Here is a 6,832-nt window from a genome sequence, read left to right as displayed (position 1 = left end):
GTGACGGGGGTATTAACTGTTATTACCAGGTCTGAGGAAAACAGAATAGGCCAATAATTGTAATCCAACCGTACGTATATGTAAAAGTGATTTTTCATATGTAACACTACAGTAAACATTTATTTACTACTATTAAACGTTTATTTATATGTTTAATAGGTTCAAGAACATAGGATTCGTTGGGCAATGAGGTCGGTAGACCCTGAAGGCGTTCTTCAGCGTGCCTTGCACATATCATTCATCCGTCGCAGGTGTTACAGTGTGCCAGGACCAAATTGCCTATGGCACATTGATGGCAACCATAAACTGATAAGGTATGAGATAACACATTCCTATGTGAACCCCCAAGAAATAAATAATTATATAGGTGCGTGCCGTCTGATCGTCGGTTGGCCGTTCGGCTATGCGTACTGTAATTAGAATATATTCTGAACTTACGTACACGCCTTGATGCATGGCATCTCATCGCTTTATTGTTGTGACCGCACAAGCATTCGTCAGCAGATTATTTTTTGAGTTTTACATTCAGGATTCACTTTGAATTGTCTAGGTGGCGTATAGTCATCCATGGAGGAATCGACGGATACTCCCGCAAATTGGTTCTCCTTAATGCAAGCAACAACAACCGTGCGGTAACAGTTTTGCAAGCATTCGAAAGAGCTGTTGAGCATTATGGTCTTCCTTCCCGCATAAGAACTGATAAGGTAGGGGTTAGGAGCTAGCATGGCCCATGAATATTAACGTACGTTATCTCATGAATACTCAGAAATATGTTTGCCTATAGCCTCCTGCTGTTTTAAATCAAATTTACAAATGAACGCTTCTATAAAGAGACACATTTTATTTACGTAAATGGGCTCAATCTTAGTTTACAGCTTCAGGACATTTGATTCTGTAAAGCTGTTTTTATGGAAGATCTCAAATATTAATTGGTGTTTTAATAACTGCCGTATAAGTACATAAGGTGAAATTTGAGAAAAAAAGGCAAATAATGACTACACTGTAGACGAACTTACTGGTACTCTTTTTGCTGAGTGATAGCCAGAGTAAGCAGCGTGCTACCATTTTTCACAGCTCTTTTGGTAGACCCGGGCGGGGATTTGAACCCCGCCCTTTCCGCATGCCGAGGCGAACACTCCACCATTACGCCATCGTATGCGGCTGGATGCTACACACAATATCTGATATAGTGCCGGTGCGAATCAAATTTTGCAATATAGGATCTTTGCCTACAGACTAGCCCGCCAAGAAATGGTCATTTACTTGTAAAGATACATATGATATTAGTACTCTTATGTGATATATGCGTGGACGGTGTAGCCAAGGTGCGTAGATTCCTGCGAATGTCAACTTGGTACTCCTAACCGTGCACAGCTAGCCAATTCCGTCTCTGCTCACACGTATCTGGGATTTTTGTCTGCGTCCGACTTGTGAGACGGCGCAGGAAAGTGAGGTCCAGAGTTTTTAATTCTTTAAGAATAGTGGAGCTTGTGTTCTCCTTGTGCGTGGTTATGTGGATATGGGCGGCAGTTAAAAGTTGCGCTGTAGCTCAGACATTTAACTGCAAATTAACTATAATGGACATCAAATTGTATCAAGGAACGTATATGACCTTTCACGAACCTCCCACCCACATTACCTTAGCATGTATGGTAGATGATATTGGTCAGCGTGTAACAAATATCTGCCAAAGCATCAGATTTTGTTCTTGGTAAATATATAAATGACACAATTACAGCAGTTCAGAGAAATGCCAATATTATGTCTAAGTTATTGCGTGGAAGTAAATTTATATTTATTTTTCTTTACGGCTTCCTATCTTGGCGGAGATGGATTGCCCTCTGGTGGGATGCAGTGGTTATTGGCAACATTGTCGTGACACCCACGGTGGTGACCGCGAGCACTGGTCGTGGGCACTTACGCGTTGACCGAGCACTAGTCGCTAGCACCAGGTTGACCCGCAGCACTAGTCGGTGCACACGGTGGACCTCAAACTCGGTCGTGGCCGCCACCGGGTGGGTGGCAACACTGGGTCGTGGTACACTGAGATCTCGCAACTTGCCGGAAGCATGCTGGCAGCTGGAATTGAAGCCGGACCAACAGACAATATAACAGCATCTAATACACTAACCACAACAGTATCCACCATTTACAGATTTCTGAACGCTGTTTGCTTGAGATACTTCACACAATGACACACACACACACAACAAAACAATTTTATAGCCATAATAAAATTTGTTGCATTAGGCTTTAGGTTGTAACATAGTTAGTGTAATCCCGGCTGCTGGCAAGCATTTGGGAATTTTTAAGATTTGATAAGTAGGGCCCTTAGCCAAAATAAATTGTAGCCTACCTGCCTCTCTGCGGTCTTCCATGCCGCGAGGTCCAAGGCTCGTCTTACTGCTAATTACTGTATTTCTACTTACTGCTGCTATCTAGAAGAGTAGTAATAATGTATTTGTACTATGTATGTATTAGTGCATCCAGATATAATAGTGCGAACGTAGATTGCGAGCTGCAGTCTGTTATGATCGGCGCGACGTGATCGGCCTCCTTAGCAGACGATATGTGAATGAAAATACTGTTTGTAGCTACTATTCTTCCTGTTCTTGCCCTTCTTTTCTCTTGTTGTTGTCCTCTAAATTAATAAAGAAACTAACAAAAGATGTCTCTCTCTACACCGATGCAAACTTTATTTCCAACGATGAGATCGAATTAGTCCAAGGGATCGCTAACAAACATCGCGGTGATTATCGCGTAGCCACATCAACTCCACGACAGTGGCGCTCTCGCTCTTGGCTCAATTACTACGTATATCTGAGTGGTGGCGAAGGCGCGGCGGCTGCATGCAGTTTGTAGCACATTTGGAATTTTGCACATGGGGAGAGATAGTGAATTATGAGGATAGGGTTAGGGTTAGTGTTGACTGATTTACCATATCCACAACCTTATTTCTATATTCACTATCTTCCCCTAGACCTACTACTAACTAGCCCAGTTGTTTGTTAGTGATTACGTCTACGATTTTCTATGCGCAAAATTTTGTTAAAATTTTGGTTGCATTTTTGTTACATTAAAAGTAAGAACTAACGGGGACTAAACGTATCCGTCATTCTTACCTGATAGATTGTTTCTCAGCTATGTTAAAAAATAAAAAAACCTGGACGATTTGATATTAAGTGTTAATAACATTAATTACTTGTATGGCTTATGTATGTGCGTCAGGTGTATGTTCACAGTCGAACAATATAGTAAATAAGATGTTATAATGCAGCAAGTTTAACCATAAAAAGTGAACAGAATCACGTTGTATTTTGTGGTTTATTTTTTATCTATTTACTGGCTGAGCGTAATCACTTTAACATAGCGCGAGCTACGGTTGAACTAGTAAAAACAGTCCAGCTACATTAATTTAATAGGTTACATATAATTACAATCTTTAATCTGATTTTTGATAAATTTAGTTAAAATATGTGAAATTTTTCTTTCAATTTTTCACATATATGTCTTCGTTGCATTCTCGTATAGCCTCATTGTACTTGAAAGACTATCAGTATCATTTTACAGTTCACAAGTATGTTATTTGTTTCGGTATCTTTTTCCGTTCTACTGCTGAGGACAAGAACGGCGCCTGCAGTAGCTTAGATAGGATGCCAGAATGAAATTCTAAGAAAGTTTTCATATAGAATATAGACAACAGATAACTTTATTCAGTACGGTAAACATTTGATATAACCATATTTAGATACACACGCAAATACAAAATATATATTGCTTATTATTTACCTATACTTAGATGTAAGCGAGAACAACATTCTATTTCTCCAACTCGGCCCGAACTTGACCCCGACTCTCGACTCAACACAATCGAATTGTCATGCGATCAGTTGGAATGCCACTTGGCGGTCAAGTCGGGGGCGGGCAAGTTGGAATTGCCACGTGAGAATTGCGTACGATTTGCTGGAAAACCGCTAACGACGATTGATTTGAATTGTTAAATGCAGCTTAACAAATGCGCACATATAATCATACCATCCACATTTTGCCTTAAATTACAAACCAGTCCACTTGTACATGCACTATATAAATCAATACAAGAGACAATAAAACAATCGTGCCGCCAGACGACAGTGCCTCAACTGACGAGTGCTACTGTAGCAGGTTAGTCTTCTGATAAATCGATAACCGAATACAACCGCATTAACTTCGAAACTCGATAACAATCAACGTGCACCTCCTGCACCGCATTCGCGCTCAGCCAGCATATATCTAGAATTACTACTAATACAGATCTAAATCTTATGATAGGCGGTCATTTTGCTGATACCTGTTTTGCCTATTACAACACCACTGCGATGCTCAATGGTTGAGTGCTGCTTGGAGCGCGTATGTGGAAGGTCTGGGGCGCGGTTCAAACTCACTGGCGGGTCATTACCAAAGACTTGAAAAATGAGTACACACGGGCTTCTCTGCTTAGCATTCGCAAATGAAGAGCATGAGTGTTGGCCAAGTCTAACTCGCAGCTCCTACAGTTGACTAACCCCCTACGTAGCATTTACTGTGAAAAGCAGCGCGGGCTCTCGGGTTACAGCAACGGATGATAGGCACCGCTCCTATAGTGCCCGAGGAAAGATTTTTTTTACACAATATACATTATAATAGAACAGCTGTGTGCTTTTGACTGTGATCTCAATTTCGCACTGCGTAGTGGGTTTATCCTAGCATCACACCTACACCAAATATTAGAGGCGTAGGTCTGACGCCCGTATAAGATTTTGTGCGCAATTCCGTGATTTCCACGATCCCCCCCGCCCCAACCACCAACGTCCCGATATCGTGACCGTACGATAGAGCGTCGTTAGCATTTTGTGCCAAGCTGAGCTCGCCAAGTCGGCCATCGTCATCGGTAGTCTCGCAGGTGGCATCTATCCCCAGCCGCCCAGAGATAATCCTTCTTGATCTAAAAATATATATATTTCCACATCATCTTACATGAGATGAGCTAAAATACACTTCATAAATGGAGCAACACATACTGCATAACCATACACAGCAGATGCAGTTCTTATTTAATGTTAACATTCTAGCAGGTTGTTGCCCTGCGCTTTACCTTGTTCTATCGGAATTCCTTAAAATATTAGCGAAGCTAAACTAACCTCAGTTAGCTGCTCAGAAATTGAAACTGGTTCAAGCGGACCGTGAATCCACGCTTGATTTGGGAGTGCGACTTCCAGCAGTCCTTATTGGGTGCCATTGTTCCAGCTCTCATAATCGTGCAAATGATTCTGGATTCTCGGATAAAGAAAGACATAGTTGTGCAGAGCCTCAGAGATGACCTCGTTCAATAGGATCCAGGATCCCAGCTGTCTTCCATTGAACGAACAGCTGTGTAGAATATATGCTTGTCACACCAACAAACAAATCTTCTCACAGCCTTTCAATTCTGCAAGCTACAAAACAATGTTACATGAAGTGTAGATTTGGAAGTCTTCATAACGCCAGAAATCAGTTTTTGATATCTTCAATTGCGCTTAAAGCGCTCACAATGCGATCCAAACGTATTTTTCAGTACCTAGACTAGCAAAATACTCGTGGCATGCATAATCACACTCTCTATGACACAATAAACTCTAGCTTCCACGCCATCTGCACTGCACGTCTGTCTTAGTTCAAAAGCGTATTCGAAAATACCTCAATGTTGTTGAAATTCTCGATGTTTGTTGACCAGTTTCCCGATCCCAAGCACGTGCAGCGGTGCTGCGGTACCCAGCGGTAACGGGCGAGCCGAAAGATAAAAACATGTGACTTCACATCTTTGTTTGTGGTGCAAACAGTCGGCGTTTGCGACAGAATGCCAGTTGTTCTCACCTCCATTCTTTGTGAGGTTTTAAGCAATCGCGCAACGTTGAATGGGTGAGCAACTAGAGTTTATTGTTGTTCATAATGGTAGCTGTGATTATGCATGACGACGAAGTATTTGCTAGTTCTGTACTGGAAGAGCAATGGGGCGTTTGGAATGCCGCATTGTGCGGCTTTAACACATATATTATAGGCCTGAATGAAATTTTTACTTACTTATTGCAGAACAGTTACACCACTGGGCTGACAAATGCAATATTCTATTGGCCAACATCGTTCAATACTTCTTTTTTATGGAGAGCTATCTTAGATGCGATTGTTTTACCATCATCTACATGATAGCACTGATAAAAATGCAGTAGTTTGAACGTAATGTAATTTCGTATAATGAGATAAACCCTTTGATTGCATGCAACACTTCTGCCCTGAATATAGGCTTCTGTCCTGTTCCCCTGTGCTGCAGCATATATTCCCAATGAGCCATTTTTTAATTTTTTTTTATTCGCCTCTCCTGCTTGTCTCTCTCCTTTCCCTTTATCTTTTTTTCCACCTCTAAAGGGAATCGAGCATATATTACACATTTTTAAACAGTGTTGACGTTCGTAATCACTTTAGTGGTGGCTATGTTCAGTAATGACTTATTACATATTATAACCGTTACTGTTGGTTTTGCCAAACGTCCACACATTCTCTGAAAAGGGCAATGTTTCACTCGTTTGTCGGAGTTGTGTTATTCAGTTTAATCGTGTAAACATGCTCATATTTTGGCTTCCTGATTCGAGCCAACCGTATGTACTTTTATTGTTAGCTGACTACGTTACACAGATTCATTTGTTTCCATTAGAATTAATAGACTTTTGTTTTTAACTATTCTAAATTGCTAACCATACACAGAACGTTTACATTTTTCAATCGTTAGCAATAAACCCCCGTTCTTTATATAGTGGTTCAATTGGACATCGACCTTACA

Source organism: Priapulus caudatus, unplaced genomic scaffold (genome assembly GCF_000485595.1).
Source record: "Priapulus caudatus unplaced genomic scaffold, Priapulus_caudatus-5.0.1 Scaffold1358, whole genome shotgun sequence".
Lineage (NCBI taxonomy): Eukaryota > Metazoa > Priapulida > Priapulimorpha > Priapulimorphida > Priapulidae > Priapulus > Priapulus caudatus.
The sequence above is the reverse complement of the archived record's forward strand: the minus strand, read 5'-3'. Positions refer to the sequence as shown.